We start from the raw sequence: 21,389 nt of genomic DNA on the forward strand, positions 1-21,389 counted from the left end.
AAACAGTATCCGGGGATACACAATAGAATTTTACAACACATAATCTTCTAGTCCAGCTGATATATCGAGAGAGGAATTTGGAGGAGAACACCAAGTTGGGCTATAGTATTTGCTGATGTTTCTACACGATATGGAACACCAGATGCCGATCTACTCGTATCCAGACATAATCACCAATTACCAAATATGTCATAAGGGATACAGACACTGGACATCAGCAACAGATGGGGTTTTGGCTGCATTGCAAGGGAAGAATTATTATCTACGCATTCCTAACAAAATAGGATATGGCGCTTGACGCATCAATCATAGATCAGATCTCGGCTTTTTGGCTAAGATCAAGTATAATATCTGTTCTTATCAGTTTAAATGTCTGATATGTCCCTTATCTAAGGACCATATATCATAAAATTAAATAAATAAATAAATAGATGGGAAAGTGAAAAATAAATAAAACGATATATTCATTTTAAGAACAGAAACCTTTTCTATTCATAAGTATATTCGTTTTAAGAACGAAAATGGCAAGCATTGATTCAAAGGATGCTTACAATTTCAGTACCCATAACAGGTGACCACGGACGTTATTTTTTATCTAATTGGATGGCTCAGCTCTAGCAGTATAGAGCACTACCTAATGTGTTTACATTAGCACCTAAGTTATTTTCAAAATATGACAACCAGCCACACAATGGTAATGGCTTCTTTGGATGACATACTAATTGTGTGGAAACTTAGGACGGGCTGAACAGACGGTAACAGCCACTTAACAATTATTTGGAAACTAGGATCATTATCCATCCAATTAAATCAAAATTAAAGCCTTCAAACTAAAGGGATTATTTGGGGTTCACCATTAACTCAGTTCCTCATGTCAGTAACTTTGCCAACAGAGGTTACAACCTTAATAGAGGCATACAGCAAAATCATTGACATGAGGATAAACCATCCATCAGACTGGTAACAAGAATATTGGCAACATATGGTTTCCAGCCACATAATTCAGACCCTTACATTATAAAGATTTACAGAGGGCCAAAATATGAGCTCTTAAAATTAATGGTGATCATTTCAATAGAATGATGAAGCCATACAGAAGCCATATTGGAACTAAATGGTGGAAAGATAACATTGGGCATTGCTCCAATCCTATCATTGTCAGCAACCAGTCTATGGTCCTACATATGGATACTATGCACTAGGACGGTGTGTTACCTATTCCACCTCCAGCTGTGGAGGAAGATGGAAAACACAGCAAGCATCATTATTACTAACACTGGGCATAACTACCTGGAAATGTTGGGTGTTTTTTCATGGCCTAAAGTCATGTTGCTCTGGAATATATTAAACTGGTTATTAGATTATAAATTAACAACACTACTGTGGTAGCACATATCAGCCACATGGGTGAAAGGGAATCTACATCATGTAACAATCTGGCCAACACAATTTGGCAACCTCATCAGGGGGGGGGGGGGGGGGGGGGGTACTAAGGGAAATACTACGAGACTCTGCGTCTGGTGTTTTTAACAGTACCCGACTGACCTACCCAACCATGGTTCTAGATGGTATTAGGGAATGAGATTAGAACCATGCAGCACCATCCAAAACAGACGGCCAGAGCAATGGACATGATCACAGCGGGCCACAGACAATCAACCTAAAGACAATGTCTAAAATACATAAACTAATGGGAGATGTGTTGCAACTATAATACATCATCCAGCCTGTTTGGAAGCTTTGTTAACCTACAGGGGCTTAGTATTAGTGACATCAACTGTGCCAGAAGTGGCCCATCTACTTACCTATGGCAAGAGAACGGAACAACAGCTTATGAGGGACACTTTTTATGAGAATTCCCCAAAGACCAGGTATTCCCAAATATGGGACATCAGCATCGTCTTAACGTTGTTAAAGAACTGGGCTCCAGCCACAGCGCTGTCATTACAGTTTTTGACATTTTACAAAACTGTCATGCTGATGGCTTAGGTCACGGCACTAAGGACTCAGTCCCTACCAAATTAAGGCTGGATACCTTGACCAGTTCACCTGGCAACTTACACTTCTATATTCAGGAATTAGGGAACTAAACAGACAGGGGTCAGCAGGCCTTAAAATAACTTTTTTTAGAGCCTACCCTACAGATGATTGACTGTGTTGTGAGACATCTACAAATATACATGGAACAAACCCAGACCATAAGTGGCACAGAAGAGGAACTTCTCATCAGTGACAGACAGCCTCATTAAAGAATAACAGGCCAGGCCAGCTAAATGGCTAACATAGTATTGACATAAGTTGGTGTAAACACTAACTGGGTTAAAATCTCACTCCACCAGGCTGCAGCAACGTCGGCAGCATTTAAATTGGAGGTTCCTATGGATAAAATCCTCAGGACTGCAGGATGGCCATCGGAAAGAACATTCTAAGGATTATAACTAACCGGTTATGGAAACTGGAATTTTTCAGAAACATTGTTACGTTTCTGTACCATAATTTACCCCAAAAAACAGGGGCTATCAATTATTATTAACTTTATGGTTATTTATATATATCATATTGATGTTTAATATGTTATCACTATTCTCCCCAAAACCAAGGCAGACTTGATGATGGACTCGTTCCACGGCTTGAATCACAGAGCTTTGAAATCTTCATGTAGTCACTCACGTGACTCCGAAGTAAAATAGTAAGATTAAACGAGAACTTACCAGTTCGAAGTTTGATCTCTATTTTATGAGGAGTAACGTTGAGGGAATACATGTACTCCGCTCCCACCCTTGATCATAAACACAACTGGTATATTTTCTCTAATTTTACTATGCTTAAGTCATTACACGTATCTGTGATTCACTCCGCTGCTTTGAAGAATGACACACGTGCGAAGTGGCGGGTTCTTCATGTATTCCCTCAACATTACTCCTCATAAAATACAGATCAAACTTCGAACTGGTAAGTTCTTGTTTAATCTTACTATTAGATACACATTCTGTCCTATGTGTCACCTCCTATCCATGATTTACAAAAAATGTTCTGGCTATAACGAAAGATTTGCATCAAAATTGTCATTCACAACTTCAAGACCTCAAATCTCTATGCAGTCAACAATATCCATTGAATAAGATACCAAAAAACCTGCAGATTCTGGATTCCTGAGCAAAAAAATAACATGCTGGAAAAACAGCTGGAGCAGCAAGTCAGGCAGCATTTATGGAGGTAATAGACATACTATGCGTAGAAAGGAACTATATATGCTGGTATACACATATGTCACACATGCTGGATGGTCAATGTCACTACAGTAATTGGAGATGAAAGTTCAAAAGAGGGTAGAAAGCCAGTAGAGGGAGTAGAAAGAAGGTTCCCAAACCAAATTGCCACAGACGGTGCTTTATCTCCTGATTTTCTCCAGAGGTTTGTTTTTCATTCAATCTATATAACTAAAAGTCTCATCTTGACCACTTCCTGTCTGCGCTGTATATTGATTTTAGAAAAAAACGTTACCATATATCGCTAAAATTTTTAGCCATCTTACTCAGTCCTCCTCCACTGACACAAAGTACCTTTGCCAGAAGGATTTTATCAGACTTTATCTTGCACTAAATGTAATCGAGTTTCACTGTATCTTAATTGGTACACGTGACAATAAACAGACCTTTGAAACCTTTGGAACCTTTGACCTTTGAAACCTTTTATCCTATAAATGTTCACTGTAAACAGCTTGATAGTAATCATGTATAGTCTTTACATTGACTGGATAGCATGCAACAAAAAGCTTTTCATTGTACCTCAGGACACGTGACCATAATAAACTAAACTAAACTAAACTAAACTAAACTAAACTAAACTAAACTAAACTAAACTAAACTAAACATGTAGCAATTCAAGATGGTACAATAGTTGACCACCAATTTATCAAGGATAATTGGAGATGGGTAGTAAATGCTGGCAGTGCATAAATATATAACATAAACATAAGGAACTGCTGTGTCTGGGATAAATACCAATTACATATCCACTGCAAAAACATACTGGTTTCACGTCCATTATATTTTACGTTAGTCTCGCTTCCTACCAATTGCAGAAATCTAGAACATCAAAATTCAACCCAAGATGTTAGTCATTGCAAGGTCTAAGGTTTCAAAAGACCTGAACATGGCCTTCAGGGTGACGACTGGGTGCATTTTGACGGGATGCTGCACAATTAATGAATTAGTCTCTCTGCTGTCAACAGCTCTCTCAACTGGGCAATAGGCTGGCATTGTCTTAAATTGAGCCACCTTAAAAGCACTGCCCAATGGTATCCACCTCACAGTGTGTGGAAAATGAATTACTCTGCTTATGCACTTGATTCTTTGGCAACCTAAACAAATCATTAATTTATCATTACAACTATATTTCAATGTCTACCATTGGCTCCCTGTGTGATTTATGGGGGAGTTGACACTGCAAAGGACATTATAGAAATATATACCTTCCATATTTTAATATGCCACCAAAGGGACAAGTAAGTATATTCCTATTTTTTCAAGAAATATTTCATAGGGAATGATCTGAAAAACTACCATTAGTTGAGTCATTTCGTTTTTGAAGTTGTTGATTATAAACTGCTACTTGATCACATTATTTACCTAAATGCATGTGTTTGGTATTTACAAATGACATTCAATATCTCAGCCATAGGATTTAAGAGCCCATTACATTAAAAAATAAATCATATTAACTTTGGAGAACTATTTGATAAGGCAACTGTTTCCAGCCACCACATTCAAAGACATCCTCCTGAGAGAAACTTAGCATGCATGTCTATTATTTTGAAATAGGCTGGGCTAATCCACTGCCTCCAGCTACTGAACCAGAGAAAGCTGTATCACTCAAAATAAGTTAAGATCTCTAGTGTTGAATGCAGATCCGAGAGTTTTCTTAAAAGGTGACAGTATTTTATTTTAGTCTGATTTTAATCCTATATTGAAAACATTAATCAATATTGTGCCGATAGTCACCTTAAATCCAATGTCCAATGCACCCTATTTCCCTGTGTGAATATATTGAACCACACTCCTTGACAACCTGATGCTGTCAACCTAAATACTTTATTAAAAATAATCAGGGTAAATTAACAATTGCTGCAATCCCAGTAGAAGGCTGTTTGACGGATTCACATATTTTTACAAGCTCCATACGGGGAAAAAAGCTTGAATATTGTATTTGCCCTCAGCTTAGACTTGTGCAATAAGATTTTAATGCAATTTTTTAAAAAATGTAGCTAAAGCATCAGTAAAAGCACAATGAGAAAAAAATTCCGAGGTTAGTTTTCAGGATGAGGCTTGACTGTTGGTTATACATGAACCTCGATTTTCTGATCTATTAAACTCCAAATTTAAGAACATGAAAGAAGGACTAGGCTATCTGGCCCTTTGAGGTTCCTCTCCCATTCTTTATCATGGTTGATCTCATAACTCAGCCTCATTTTAAGCTTTGATTCTCTTGAGGTTCAGAAATCTTTTGACCTGTGTTTTGAAGAATGTAGCAAATGAGACTCCATACTCCCTCGAGGTAGAGAAGTCATAATCATCATCACTCTCTGTGTGAAGGTGAAGGCCGCAGATGCCAACTGGATTAACAAGCTCATCCGGAAGACACTCCATCCTGGGTGCAGAGTTGGATTCATGGAAGGTGGTCTTGGAGGGGAGAATGCTCCTCAAACTGCAAGGCATCTTGGACCATACAGCTCACCCCCTCCATGAAACACTGGTCAACCTGAGGAGTGACTATGTTCAGCAACAGACTGGTTTCACCAAGATACAGTAAAGAACGCCACAGGAGATTATTTTCCCCTGTGGCTATCAAACTGTACAACTCCTCCCCCTTCTGCCATGGGGTAGATTACCCTAACCCCTCCCCCACCCCCACCCCACTCTCCCCAATCTTTGCACATCCCCAATCCTTTCCACTCATCACTTTAATTTAATGTATCTTGTGTTTTATGACTGTTGGCAGACTAATATCCCTCCTGGAATAAATATAGTTCTATCGTATCGTATCGTAAGTCATTTCTCACTAGCTACGTTCTAAATGGCCCACTCCTTATGTTAAAAGTTGGCGTCAACCTCAGCCCCAGACTCCTGAGCTAGGGGGAACAATCACCTTGCATCCAGCCTGTCCAGACTATCACAAATTGTTGGAATAACTCGATGACGTTCTGGATCGGGACCCTTCTACATTAAAAAAATGGGATAGGTTAATGCACAAAGTTAAAGCATCTTTAATATAACACATCTGATTCTGTTCAACATTGATTTAGATATACAGAAACACTTGTAGAATCTAATTAAAACTGTCTGATGTTCTCTTTGATTTTCCACTATTGATTTTGCCCAATGAATCAGTTAAGATCTAAAATTGTTTTTGGTCATAAATTTCATCCCTTACCATCATCAAAGTAACTTTGATCATTTTCACAATAATAATTAAAACATTATTGATAATTGCTGGTCAATTATTTAACAACTATTGGAAAATCCTACAAGGAATTGTGAAACATATGCAAAGTAAAGTTTAATTTATCATTGCCAATTTGTTGCATGATTTGGGCGTAGGTACATGAAAACATCCATCCTTTCTAGACTACCTGCCCCATTGAGTTACTCCAGCACTTTGTGTTCTATGCAAGAATCCAGCATCTGCAATTCCTTGTGTCTGCCATTTGCTACCTCATTTAATATAAAGCAAAATAACTTTTAAATATATCTATTGGAATCTAACATTGGTGGAATGTTCAACTCTAATGGCACAAGATGAACAAAGACAAATCAATTGGCATTACACATCCTATCTGACTTTCATCCACATCAGTTTGATTTTAAAAAAAGACCAATTGCCAAGAAATTAATTTGCATATAACCAGCTTTGAAAAGGCAATACAATTGAACATTAATAGTTATCTAGGGTAAGGTTATTCTAGTCATTTGGAAAATCAGCCAAGATAAAATTATATTCCACAGATGCGATGACATTATTTTGCCTTTGCATTGTGTGTGTTGACATTATCAGATGCAACGCACTTGAACTGCATTGACGAATGCCTGCCATTGGCCCTTCTCAGGACCACAAGGTGAAACCAAGAAATATATCCCGAACACACCCCACATCATTCCCTCAACCAATCACAACCTTCATCCATCTCTATAAGACCAGAAAAAAAGGTATGTTCTCCTTTCTATCCTTAATTTGTGTTACTGCTCAGGCTACTGCATTTTGATAAAGGGATTACAATTAGAATTGAATCTTGCTGGAATGTTATTCATTTGTAACCCAATTCATTTGATTCTTATTTATGAGCAAAAAATAGAGCAACCCATTTGCATCATTCTTATCTCATTCCTACCCACTATTTGATAACAGGAACAAAGGTCATATCAACAGCAGTATAAGGACATAAGATCAAATACTATTGACATTTTCTATGTTTAAAAATGATTTACATTTATGTCAAACACATTGTGAAAGAGAGCTCGAATAAATTATGGAAGTATATTCATAGGTCAAGCAGTCCAGATATTTCTTTCTCATTTTTAATAACATCTAAAATCATGTGCATAAACATTCGCCTATGTGAAGTTTTTCAATTTTTATAATAATTATCTGTCAATCACAACAGACTTCCAATAATTGTTAAAATATCTCAAGCATCTTTTTTGCTATTGAAATATTTACTTACCTGTGGACCACGCAGTTGCCAAAATCTGTGCCATTGTAAATTGTGTGTTCCAATTGAGGGAGGAATTGAGGGTTATGGGGAAGTGGTACAGAATCAGACGTAAGGTCAGCAGTGATCAGCCATGATCATATTAAATGGTAGGGCAGGCTCATAGTGATTGGTACATTTATTTTCTTGTGTTCATGCATTCATGTGCATTTTAGGCTCAATCAACACTTAGCCAGAAGCCCCTCAAGAAGTTTCACTGATTGCTATGGATAGACACTAAATTGAGCCAAAGAAGATGACACACAGTTTTAAAATTTAGTATAAATTCAGATCCAGAAATATGATTGACGAGCATCTTCCTGTTATTTACTTCATTCTCTCATGTTCTTAGCCAGGGGCAAAACCCACAAGGCAAGCAGTCCAGTGGGCAAAACCCACAAAGCAAGCAGTTCCGTGCATGATCCTCCAGGTGATACTATTTGTGCCAACAGCTCACCCTGAATCGTTGCAATGAAGCCTGAGATTTCAAGAAGGCAAGTGTAAACTGACTGCCACTTTAGGGTAAGGCTATGGGCCCTGGTGAACTGCATGTGAGAACTCATATAGGGGAAAATATGGAAGAGGATCCTGGGTCAAGGTAAAGCAGTACTGGAAAATTGATAAAAGAGGGTTATAAAATGTTTTAAGAATAAAGAATAATTGTGTTGACAAAGGCATGCAGTATACTGCCTGTATCATAGCACGTTGCCCCAGTTATCAACTACTGGGAAATGCAATGGGTTTATCATTATCATATACTACTAGTAAATAATAGAAATAATGCACCAATAAAGGTCTCTGTTTGTGGGAAGACTTTTGCTGACTCTGCAGCCTTTTTAAAGATAACCTCATGACAATGTTTTCTATTGGGGTTGGGTCTGTTTTGTGTAATGAAACTCATTCAGGCAACCACTCTCTACGTCTAGTTTTAGTGAGGTTGCTGTCCAAAAAAATATCAGGTGCATTGAAATCAGCAGAAACATTAACTGCCTTATTTTTCGAACTGAATACCAGTAACAAAATGAAAGAACAACATGATGCTGCAGAATTACTGACCTTCCTCAGTTCCTAGTGTATTTGTCCTCACATGTACAACACTGTGCCCCAAATGAGTCAAAACAGATATTGTTCACTCTATGTCCAGCAGCCTATCAGTACTGAATTCAACATGTGAGTGCTAGTTTCCCTGAAGTTATTGTGATGTTTCTATTTTAAGACAAAATATTGTTTGGACAAATAGCATTGCACAACTAACATTGCCGACACACAAGTATTTTAAATGCCTTTATTGACAGAGAGTTGGGGAGAGTTGGAGAGCAGGTAAGGATGGTTCAATTATGTACAGCTCCATTTGGTGTCCAAGAATAATTGATATACTTGTCACTTCTTTCATAATAATATCTTTGCAAGAAATCTCAGCATGCTGATCAAGATTGCAAATTAATTGCAGGTCTATAGGGTGAAAATAATGATATAAAATGATATACATCGAGCCAGCAAAAAGGCAAGGAATTCCTGTATTATTAATCAGATTCAAATTAAGTTATGAAACTTGAAAATATTGGAAACATTTGTCAAGCAGCTTCAGTGGAAATAAAGCTACCATCAGATCAGGCAGCATCAGTGGAAAGAAAACTACCATCAGGTCAGGCTATTCTCAATATATATATTGCTATCATAGGCTAAAGACCTGATATATTTTAACCAAACAATGATTATATCAATTAAAAAGGATGTATTTCATTTAATGAGTGGTTTGAATGCTAATTTGATTTGACATTGGTAGGACCTTTCTGTTCTATTTTAGGTGTGTGATCTTTAACCTACTATACTTAAAGTAATTAAGCTTGCATGAACAGTTGGTACATTGGAGCATCATATGGTGTTGCTAGTAACTCATTGACATTGTGATGTCTTTAGCCTGCCCACTCCTACATGCCTTTAGGCATCCTTTCCTCCAATGCACAAAAAAAGATGGAATGGAGTTGTTTCTCAATCGGGAAAGATTTGTAATTGTGAAGGGTGATTTAAAGTGGTACCAAAGTGCCTTGCAGAATGGAGAAGAATGGAGAGCAGGGGAGAGACAAGACTTTGCCTTCCATCACAGGGAGGAGGAGATTCACTGTAATGGATGTTTGTGTAAATTGTGTTGGTGTGTGTCTTGGTTCTTTTCTTGTATGACTGCAGAAACCAAATTTCGTTTGAACCTCATGTGAGGTTCAAATGACAAATAAATGGTATTGTATTGTATTGTATTAAAAAAACAAAAGATGAAGGGTTAGTTAAACAGGTACTCAAATAGTTTACAGGTGCAATTATCAACTAAAAAGCCGACTGCAGCTTGTCTCAGAGGAACTGCAATTGGGGAGTTATGTATCTGGGATTCTGATCACAAACAATCACGCTTTTTCTGTTATGTAATTCAGTATTATAGAGTCATAGTCATACAGCACAGAAAAGGGTCCTTCGGCCCAACTTGGCCATGCTGACCAAGATATTCCATCTCCACAAGTCGCACTTGCCTGCATTTGACCTATATCCCTCTATACCTTTCCTATCTATGAAACCTTTTTCTATCAATGAAAAATAAAACACAAACAAAGAACATTTATGCATCATATGCCAAACACTCAAGGACATGAAATTTTTTGAATATGCACAGTGACATCCCAGTGTTGTGCAACAGAAGTAAATATTTGCAGTGCTTATGAGGTTGTTTCTTCTTCCTCTTCAGCTTTATCATCCAACGCCTTGTGAACACGGTGATTTGGGATTTCCTCCTGTCTTGGCTGTTGTTTCTCCCCTGGATCAAACTCAGCAGCTAATGGTTGAACTCAGTGAGAGAGTCAAATTGCACAGTACATTATATAATCTGGCACTCTAGCTGTTAAATACTGCAGAGCATTGAAAGTGTGTTAAGTTAGTCAAGAATGTTTAATTGTTCTATGCAACGGGACCAGAAAAATTAAATTCTTCCAGGCTGCAGCTTTACAGACTTTTAATGCAGCAAAACATCAATTAAATATAGACTAAATTGTCAAATATTCCAGATAAAATATATAGTGCAATCGTAATAGTGTAAAGTCCATAGTAGTTCAATGTTGAGGCGGTTCAGTAGTAAGGGTTGTGTGGTGTGGATTAAACGCCTAATGGATGATGAGAAGCTGTTCTTGAACCAGGATTTAACTGTTCTCAGGCTCCTGTAACTTCTTCCTGTTGGCAACAGCGAAATGAGAACATGAGCAGGGTAGTGATATTAGATGCCTCCTTGAAGCAATGCTCTCTATAGATTATTTCAATGTTGTGGAAACCAATGGACTGGGCAATGTCCACCACTTTCAATACCTTCCTTCATTTTTGACCAATCAAATTGCTGAACCAGTCAGCATGCTTTACACCATACAGTTGATGAGATTCAAAAGAGCATTCGGCAACACGGCAATTCTTTTCAAAGGTAGACAAAAATGCTGAAGAAACTCAGCGGGTGAGGCAGCATCTATGGAGCGAAGGAAATAGGAAACGTTTTGGGTCGAGACCCTTCTTCAGACTGATGTGAGGGTGGGGGGGTGGGGGTGGGGGTTGGGAAGAAGAAAGGAAGAGGCAGAGAGTGGGCTGAGGGAGAGCTGAGAAGGGGGGGAGAAAGCAGGGACTATGTGAAATTAGAGAAGTCAATGTTCATACTGCTGAGATGTAAACTGCCCAAGCAAAATATGGAGTCCTTACAGGAAGCAGGATGGGAAGAAGTGTAGTTCAGATAGCCATGGGAGTCAGTGGGTTTATAGTGGATGTCGGTCAGTAGTCTATCGCCTGCGATGGAGATAGTGAGGTCAAGAAATGGCAGGGAAATGTCGGAAATGGTCCAGGTGTATTTGAGTGATGGATGCAAGTTATTGGTGAAATGGATGAAGTCAGTGAGTTGTGTGTGGGTGCAGGAGGTAGCACCAATGCAGTCGTCGATGTGGCAGAGGTAGAGTTTGGGGATAGGGCCCTGGTACGCCTTGAACAAAGATTATTCCACGTACCCTACAAAGAGGCAGGCATAGCTTGGGCCCATGCGCGTGCTCATAGCTACGCCTTGAATTTGGAGGAAATGGGAGGAGTCAAACGATAAGTTGTTAAGGGTAAGGACAAGCTCCGCTAGGCGGAGGAGAATATCAGTAGACGGTGATTGGTTGGTTCTGCGGTCGAGGAAAAAACGGAGGGCTTTAAGACCCTCCTGGTGGGGGGTGGAGGAGAGTGGCTGGACGTCCATGGTGATGATGAGGGAATGGGGGCCGGGAAAATGGAAGTCATGGAGTAGACGAATAGCGTGTGAGGTGTCTTGAACATAGGTGGGGAGGGATTTAACCAGGGTGGGATAGAATGGAATTGGGGTATGTGGAAATAGGTTTGGTGGGACATGAACAGGCAGAAACAATGGGTCTGCCAGGACAGTCAGGTTTGTGGATTTTGGGAGAAGGTAAAATCGGGCCGTGCGGGGCTGGGGAACAATGAGGTTGGAGGCTTAGGAGGGCAGGGAGCCGGAAGTGATGAAGTCAGTGATAGTGCTAGAGATAGTGGCCTGGTGCTTGTCTGTGGTGTCATGGTCCAAGGATATTGGGGGTAGGGTGTTGGGCACATGGTATTGGGGGTAGGGTGTTGACATGGATAGAAAATTGGTTGGCAGACCGGAAGCAAAGGGTAGGAGTGAACGGGTCCTTTTCAGAATGGCAGGCAGTGGCGAGTGGAGTGCCGCAAGGCTCGGTGTTGGGGCCGCAACTGTTTACCATATATATTAATGATTTGGAAGAGGGAATTAGGAGCAACACTAGCAAGTTAGCGGATGACACAAAGCTGGGTGGCAGTGTGAACTGTGAAGAGGATGTTTGGAGGTTGCAGGGTGACCTGGACAGGTTGAGTGAGTGGGCAGATGCGTGGCAGATGCAGTATAATATAGATAAATGTGAGGTTATCCACTTTGGCGGCAAAAACAAGGGGGTAGATTATTATCTCAATGGGGTTAGGTTAGGTAAGGGGGAGGTACAGCGAGACCTGGGTGTCCTTGTACACCGGTCACTGAAAGTTGGCATGCAGGTACAGCAGGCAGTGAAGAAAGCTAATGGAATCTTGGCCTTCATAACAAGAGGATTTCAGTATAGGAGTAAAGAGGTTCTTCTGCAGTTGTTTTGGGCTCTGGTGAGACCACATCTGGAGTATTGTGTACAATTTTGGTCTCCTAATTTGAGGAAGGACATCCTTGTGATTGAGGCAGTGCAGCATAGGTTCACAAGATTGATCCCTGGGATGGCGGGACTGTCATATGAGGAAAGATTGAAAAGACAATGCTTGTATTCACTGGAGTTTAGAAGGATGAGGGGGCATCTTATAGAAACATATAAAATTATAAAAGGAATGGGCAAGCTAGATGCTGGGAAAATGTTCCCAATGTTGGGCAAGTCCAGAACCAGGGGCCACAGTCTTAGAATAAAGGGGAGGTCATTTAAGCCTGAGGTGAGTAAAAACTTTTTCACCCAGAGAGTTGTGAATTTATGGAATTCCCTGCCACAGAGGGTAGTGGAGGCCAACTCACTGGATGGATTTAAGAGAGAGTTAGATAGAGCTCTAGGGGCTAGTGGAGTCAAGGGATATGGGGAGAAGGCAGGCACGGGTTATTGATAGGGGACGATCAGCCATGATCACAATGAATGGTGGTGCTGGCTCGAAGGGCCGAATGGCCTCCTCCTGCACCTATTTTCTATGTTTCTATGATAAGTAGGAGGAGGTGTCTGAGAGTTGGCGTGTGGCCTCAGCCTTGTAGAGATCAGTGCGTCAGACTACCACGGCACCTCCCTTATTGGCAGGTTTAATCACCCAGCCTGGGTTGTTGCAGAGTGAGTGGAGGGCTGTACGTTCATGGGGGGAGAGGTTAGAGTGCGAAAGGGGAGTGGAGAAGTTGAGGTGGTGATGTCCCGCCGGCAGTTTAAAATAAAAAGGTCGAAAGCAGGTAGATGGCCATGAGGGGGAGTCCAAGAGGAGGGGGTCCGTTGTAAACGGGAGAAGGTGTCATTACTAGGGGTGAGGACTCCTTCCCATCGAAAAATGCTTTGATGCAGAGGCGATGAAAGAAGAGCTCCACACCATGGAGGACGTGGAACTCATTGAGGTGGGGACGTCGGGGAACAATGGTGAGGCCTCTGCTGAGGGCAGACCGTTCGGTATCCGAGAGGGGGAAGTCAGGGGGGATGGTGAACACGTAGCAAGGATGGGGGTTGGGGCCGGAGAAGGCAGGTGAGTGGACTGAAGCTGAGGCGATGTCTGGTGGGGTGATGGTGGGTGGTGAGAGAGGAAGGGGGTATGAGGACTATAGTGTGGGTGGGGAAGAGCTGGGGTCACATGGTTTGAGGGGGAAGGGGAAGACCCAGTGGAACAACCACTGAGGTTCCTTGTGTTAGGGGGATGAACATTAGGTCCCAGCACAGTTAGGCCCCATGATGTCAGAGTCTGCAGCGTGGTGACTTCAGGCCCGGTGGTGAGCCTAGGACTCAGGTAAAGCGACGGCTGCGGCCTGCTGGAGAACGGTGGAGTGGCGAGGGTCGGTGGAGTCGATGGTGGACACCCACGGGGGGTAGAGTCCGGGTCAGCGGGCGAAGCATAGGAGGTCCCTAGGAATTATTTTCAAATATTTGAGGAAGTGGAAGCAACGGTGAGCTTTCTTTCTGACTTTATCAATATGTTAGTCCCAGGACTGAACATCTGAGATATGTGCATTCTTGTGTGTCAACAATCTTAGTTACACAATGCTATTTGTCCAAATAATATTTTGTCTGAATACTTATCATTGTTGACTTTCTCCATTGCCATCCTGCCAATGAACACAAGTCCCTCGGTTTTTCTTACCTGAAGTCAACAATCAACCAGATTATTGATCTCCCTCCTGTACTCAGACTTACCATTACCTATTATTCATCCAATGACAGTAGTATCACTGAATTTAAAGATGGTTTTGGAGTTGTATCTGTCTACAGTCACTGGTACAGGGAGAGTAGAGCAGGGAATTGAGCACACTGCCTTTAGGTGCCCCTATGTTGATGGTCAGTTTGAAGTATGTGTGGTTGCCCATCTGTACTGGTTGAAGCTTGCTGATGACAAATTTGAGGTTTCACTTGCAAATGGAGGTGAAGAGACCCATTTTTCTAAGTTCAACGATGAGTTTGGAAAGGATGATGGCATGGGTCTCCAAACTGTAGTCAATGAACAGCAGCCCAACATATATGTTCCTGTTGTCCACGACATCCACTGAAAAGTGGAGAACCAGAAGAATGCATCCAGTGTCAATCTGTTGTGGTGATAATTCAATTGAAGTGGGATCCATATCATTAGGGCTGCACAGTGTCACAGCTGATATTGCTGCTGCATCACAGTGCCAGAGACCCGACTTAATCTTGACCTTGGGTAGTGTCTGTGTGTGGTTTGCATGTTCTCCCTGTAACTGCATGGGTTTCCAACGAATGCTTTGGTTTCCTCCCACTTCCAAAGACGTGTGGGTTTATATTAATTGGCCTCTGTAAATTGCCCTGTGTGGATGAAAAAGTGAGATATATAGAACTAGTGTGAATGGGGAATCAATGGTCAACATGGACTCAGTGGGCCAAAGAGCCTTTTTCCATGCTGTATCTCTAAATTAAACTAAACTAAACTGAACATTACTAAGGCAGGAGTTGACGCGTCATAACTAACCTGTTGAACACCATGGATATGAGTGCCATCAGTTCAGGCATATTAGCTTGTCCTTCTTAGGCACCAATATTATGGATTTCCTTTTGAAGCAGTTGGGGATCTCAGACTGTAGTAATGAGAGGCTGAGGATGTCCACAAAAACTCCAACCAGTTGGGTCGCACAAGATTTAAGGATGCAACATCATGGGTGGATGCTTTATGTGGGGTCACCCTCATGAAGGAGCATCTCATATTCGTCTTGGAGCGATGTTCTCCAGAGATGCTGCTTGGCCCATGGAGCTACTCCAGCACTCTGTGACTTTGCTTGTGAAGGTACATCTTTGGTTTCCTTAGAAAGCATTGAGTTCATCTGGGAATGACGCATTGCTGTCACGTGAGCTGCTCGCTATCACCTCAAAGGAAATTATGGTATTCAAACCTTGCCACAGTTGTAGAGTATCCACCTGAACCTACAGTTCTGACTGGAAGTGTTTATTTGCATTTTCTATAGCATTCCTCAACTTTGTGAATGACCCTGGGGCAAGAGAATTGAGTGCTAACAATTTGATCCTCAGAAGATTTTGGCCGCTTGGTTCATCCAAGGCTTCTAGTAGGTGTTTTGATAGGAATAGACACCTCCATGCACTCAATTTGATCATTTGAGCATCATTATTGTGCGTCCTGGCAGCAGTGTGATTGTGATTATAATGTTGCTTATTTGGTCTGTTTGGAACTGAGCTGAGCGACCAGAATCTTAAGCAGGGGATAGATTTTGTCCCTTAAAACCTATCTTTTAAAGCAGTACAGTCCTTGAAATAGGAAACTCAAGTGTTAATTGAGAATCTCAAATCAAAACTCCCATATACATATCTCCCTGTGAAACCTTGGTGAGTAAGATGTTCAGGCCTGAATACTTATATTCCTCATGCCTCTGTTGGTGCATGTTGCATATTCATATCATCCATAAGGCTCTAGAACAAATACTCACAGTACGTTAGTTTTGACCTCAATAAACTGTTTGAAGATGCACAAGGGATTCCAGCTTCATTGTGAGCAGTGTTCAAAATGCCGTCTGAGAGCAGCAAGTATTGTACACATTCCTGATTTGAAAGTAGATTCTCAATCAAATTGAGAATAACCAATACATGGAAGATACCATCATGTCTGGAACTCACCATTTGAAAGGTCCTTTTTTCTGTCATCAAGTGCATATAGGGAGAAATATAGCTATTATGAAATATTTCTTTACTGAATGCACTAGCCATATGTTTGCAGTTCACGAATGTCTGTGCTGGAATGATGCCAATAATAGCAGCAAATCTCTATATATTACTTGCCTGCCCCTGTGGAATGAGGGAGAAATTAATGAGGTTATCATCTTGTTGGTTATAGAGCATTATCGGTCTAGTCTTCTGCAATGCTGATCAGCCAACTGAGATGAGGCAGATAGGAGTGGATGTGGACAGGAACAATCCTGAAGTCTCTTCTATGATAGTATTCGTAATATTTTATAAGGCCATAATAAAGATCACTTTTTTGAAGAATGCTCTCTGCAGGCATTGATTTCCAAAAAGTTATGAAAAGAGCCTATCTCCCTGTGAAACGTTGGTGATTACGATGTTCAGGGCTGGACACATATTCCTCTTGTGCCTCTGTTGGTGTGTGTTGCATAATCATATCATCTATAAGGCCCTAGAACAGGTACTCACAGTGCATTAATTTTGGCAGCAGTAAACTACTTGAAGTTGCGTAAGAAAATCAGACTTCATTGTCAGCAGTGTGCAGAGTGCAGTGTGAGTACAGGAAGTGCTGTACATGTTACAGCTTTGAATGAAGATATAGTGTGATTGACCTTTAAATAATGTTGTTTGAAACCATTCCAACCATTCATCTTTAGTAAAAGCTTGTTATTCTCTAAGTCAACAATGACTGTCACTTTTCAGAACAAAGTAGTTGAACTGACAACAATTTTTTGTTGTAGCAAGACTATTCATAGACTTTGAGTGACGTTCAAGCCTGAAAATGTTGTCTGTGAACACAGAAATCTTGCTGAATATTATTATTGAAGAGCATTAAAATATATGGAAGAGCATCAAAAAATTTGGGTTTGGATAATTTGGATTTGGATTTGATAATGAGCATATTTTTAAATACCTCTGACATGCATCGAGCTGTTGTGTAATAAATCAGTTGAGGGTTGAGACAGATACAGTGATATCAATAAACTTAGAGAACAGTTAAATCAAATAATAAAATTGAGGGGACTTTGGAAATTAATTGTATATTCCAGATAGAAAGAGACAGCAACATTTGCAAATGTAGGTGCACAACTTTCAAAAAGAAGTATCAACTCATTAATCACAAACATATATATATATATATATATATATATATATATATATATATATATATAATGTGTGCCTTTGGATTATAATTGGAGAAAAGTTAACAGTTCTCAACATTATATTTTAAGTATTTAGAAGTACTGCTACACAAAAAAAAAGAAAATCAAAATTGATGATTTTTTAAAACGATGACAAATTTAACATTATTAATGTGGCAAGAATTATGAAAGCAATACAAAGGGTGCTAATAAATCCAAAAACAAACCCATCATTTTTTTTCTTATGGGCCTGTCCCATTTAGGCAAATTTTCAGCAGACTGCCGGCGATTGTCAAGTCGCCGGCAGTCGCCTGAAAAACCGGCAACTGGAATGGCGACTGTTAGGGTGGAGCACACACACACACAAACACATCGCTTCCTTCACCAGCCTGTTATGCATGCGGGGGACAGGGCAAGCGGGGGAGCGCTCTCTGAGTGAAATTCACACGGTGCAAAGCCAAGGTGAAACAGACACACACTGCGATGAACAGGAAGGTTGGCACTGTAAAAAGACGGCTGAAGCACAGCGTATGGTTAGTCCTTTAAAAGAGGGGGGGAGAGGGGGAGACGGGGGGAGAAAGAGTGAGGCCAACATTTAGGAAGCCAGAGATACACGGCTGTGACCTTTAACATCTGTTATCCTTGGTTCTAAAAACTACTGCTTACCTTTTTTTTCGGAATGAGCCAATGAAATTCGCCGGTCAGTACCGGCTACAACCTACGAGAACCTCCGAGAACCTTCGACCTCCTGGCAGCCTATTAGGACCTCCTGGCGACCCATCTATGACTAGAGAATTCTCGCTACTCTCCATGGCGGCTTCATTCTAGTCTCCGCTAATTTATCAACATATTGAAAAATTCACGGCGACCATAATGAGGCCGCGACTAGTTCACAGAATGCGGGAATTCCTCACGACCATTAAGGCGACTCCCCGGCAACCACCAGCGAACATGTGGCAACCATGTGGAGATTGCACCGTCTCCTGCAGTCGCCTAAAATGTCGCCTAAGTGGGACAGGACCATTGCGCAGATTAGATTAGAGCATGAATGTCGCTACTCCTAGGGATTGTTGAAGTGAATAACGCAGATAAGTTTTAGTTCAGGGATACAGTGCGGGAACTGGCCCTTCAGCCCACCGAGTCCGTGCCAACCAGCAATCACCGTATACTAGCGCTATCCTACAAACTAGGGTCAATTTTCAATTTTTGCCTACAATTAGTCTCAATTAGTTAATGAAAACAATTAACTTACAAACCTGTGCATCTTTGGATTGCGCGATAAAACTGGAGCACCCGGAGATAACCCACGCTGTCATGGGGAGAACATACAAACTTCGTATAGACGGCATCCGTAGTCAGGATTGAACCATCTCTGTTGTCTCTGGTGCTGTAAGGCAGTAATTCTACCGCTGCACCACCATGCCATCCAGATGGAATTAAGAAGCTAAATAAGCATGTGAAACAGAAAGCAACAGAATCATATATTGAAAAGACACAAAATGTTGAAGTAACGCAGCTGGTCAGGCAAAATCCTCGTAGAACGTTGCTTGGTAACATTTTGGGTCAAGATCTTTCTTCAGACTGATTGCAGGGGTGACGGGGAAATAAAGGTAGAAGAGTGGAGGGACAGGACAAAGCATTGGCAGGTTATATGTGAACACAGGCGAGGGGGATTTTTCATAGGCAGATGAACACATACAAGGTGAGAGACAAAAAGATTAGTTATGAGGTTAGAGAATTGACGAGGTGTGAATAGTTTAGGGATGTAGATGAAAGGGGAGGGGGGGAGGGGGGGAGAGAGAGATGCCAGGTTATCCAGGGCTCAGGAGTGGGAGGGGGTGGGAAAGAAAGTGGGGGAGGTTTAATATGGGTAAAAAGGGAGGGGGAAGAGAAAGTTTTGTAGAGATTACATAAAGTTGGAGAATTTAATGATTGTACCATTGGGTTGTAAACTAGCCAAACGGAATATAAAGTTTTGTTCCTCCAGTTTGCGTGTGGCCTCACTCTGGCAATGGAGGAGCCCAGGACAAAAGATCAGTATGGGAATGGGAAGGAGTGTTAATATTATTAGCGACTGGAAGTTCCCGCAGGCCTTGGTGGACCAAGAACAAGTGTTCAGCATCCTCTAAAGTCTATTACTATACAAAGTATTCTGTATCCGGTGTTCCCAACGTAGCTTCCTGTACATCGGTGAGACTAAGCGTAGGCTCGGCGGCCTTTTCGCTGAGCACTTGCACTCGGTCCACCAAGATCTGCAGGAACTCCTGGCTGCTAACCATTTTAATTCCCCTTACTTTCTGTCCTGGGCCTCCTCCATTTCTAGAGTGAGGCCATATGCAAACTGCAGAAACAGCACCCCATATTCCGCTTAGGCAGCTTGCAACCCAATGGTATGAACATTGAATTCTCCAACTTTAGGTAGGCTCTACATAACACCCCTTCCCTTTCTCCCCATTAAACCCCCTCCCTTTCTTAACCCCCCCCCCGCCCCATCATGCCCTGACAGAACTTGCACCTATTTCTTTCCTCCTACTTCACCTGCATTCCTAAAATATTCACAGCCCACAATCCTCATGCTTCATAATTAGCAACTCTCAAATCCTGTTGTCACTCACTAGGTATGTTCATTCCTTGCCTTTGTCCAACCATCTGCTTATCAACGCCCCCCTCACTTGAGTTCACCTATTACTTGCTGTGCTTTGTCCTGCCCCTCCACTCTTCTCGCTTGTCTTGCCCCCACTCCTGCAATCAGTCTGAAGAAAGGTCCTGACTGAAATGTCACTTATCTATGTTCTGCAATGATGTTACCTGACCTGCTGAGTTATTCCAGCATGTTGTGTCTTTCCTTGGTAAATTAGCATCCACATCTCCATATTTCTAAAGAATTGTTTGCTGATAGAGTTAGCTGGAGAAAAATGGGAGAATAGTTGTATTTCCATTCTATGAATGCTACGTAATTCTTTTTTGCCTTCACTTTCTTTCACATAATTGTAAATGATTCAATCCATTAGCTTTCAGGAAATGTTACTTTGTTTATATTTATTTTCACAAAATCATTCAGACAATATTCCAAAGCCAAGGATAAATGTTAGTTTTATGGATGCCTTAACCTAAAGATATTTGCAGACTCACAAAAAAAACCCCAGAAACAATATAATAGAGCAGTTAAAACCCGTTAACAATAAACTATCAAAAATTGTAGTACTCCCATGAGTGCTCCTTTATATATAAAAATTGTTTATACCTGTGCCAGATAAATGGACTAAATTCACGTCACGAATCCACTGTCGGTAATAAGAAACCACATATGTTCAGGATTTCATTAATGCCTGATTTGGTTAAGCAATGAAATATGGTTCATTTATTTTGCTATGGGTTAACAACACAACTTTATATCAGCATGTTTAAAATTTATATCTTGTGTCATAGCTTTAAGTTTTGCATCTCTTTCTAGGTTACTTCACAACTTGTTTTATTGCTAATCACAATGTACTGGTGTTGCTGAATATTCACGTCCAAGAGAATTAAATCATAGTTGTGCCAACTGTTAAACATTGTGTAGAT

General features: G+C 40.9%; 1 pseudogene; it reads left to right on the forward strand.

The window, feature by feature from the left end:
* The first annotated feature begins 312 nt into the window (after window positions 1-312).
* LOC116974761 lies at window positions 313-421 on the forward strand (annotated as a pseudogene).
* Window positions 422-21,389: the final 20,968 nt, after the last annotated feature.

This window comes from Amblyraja radiata, chromosome 6 (assembly GCF_010909765.2).
Source record: "Amblyraja radiata isolate CabotCenter1 chromosome 6, sAmbRad1.1.pri, whole genome shotgun sequence".
In the NCBI taxonomy this organism is placed as follows: Eukaryota; Metazoa; Chordata; class Chondrichthyes; order Rajiformes; family Rajidae; genus Amblyraja; species Amblyraja radiata.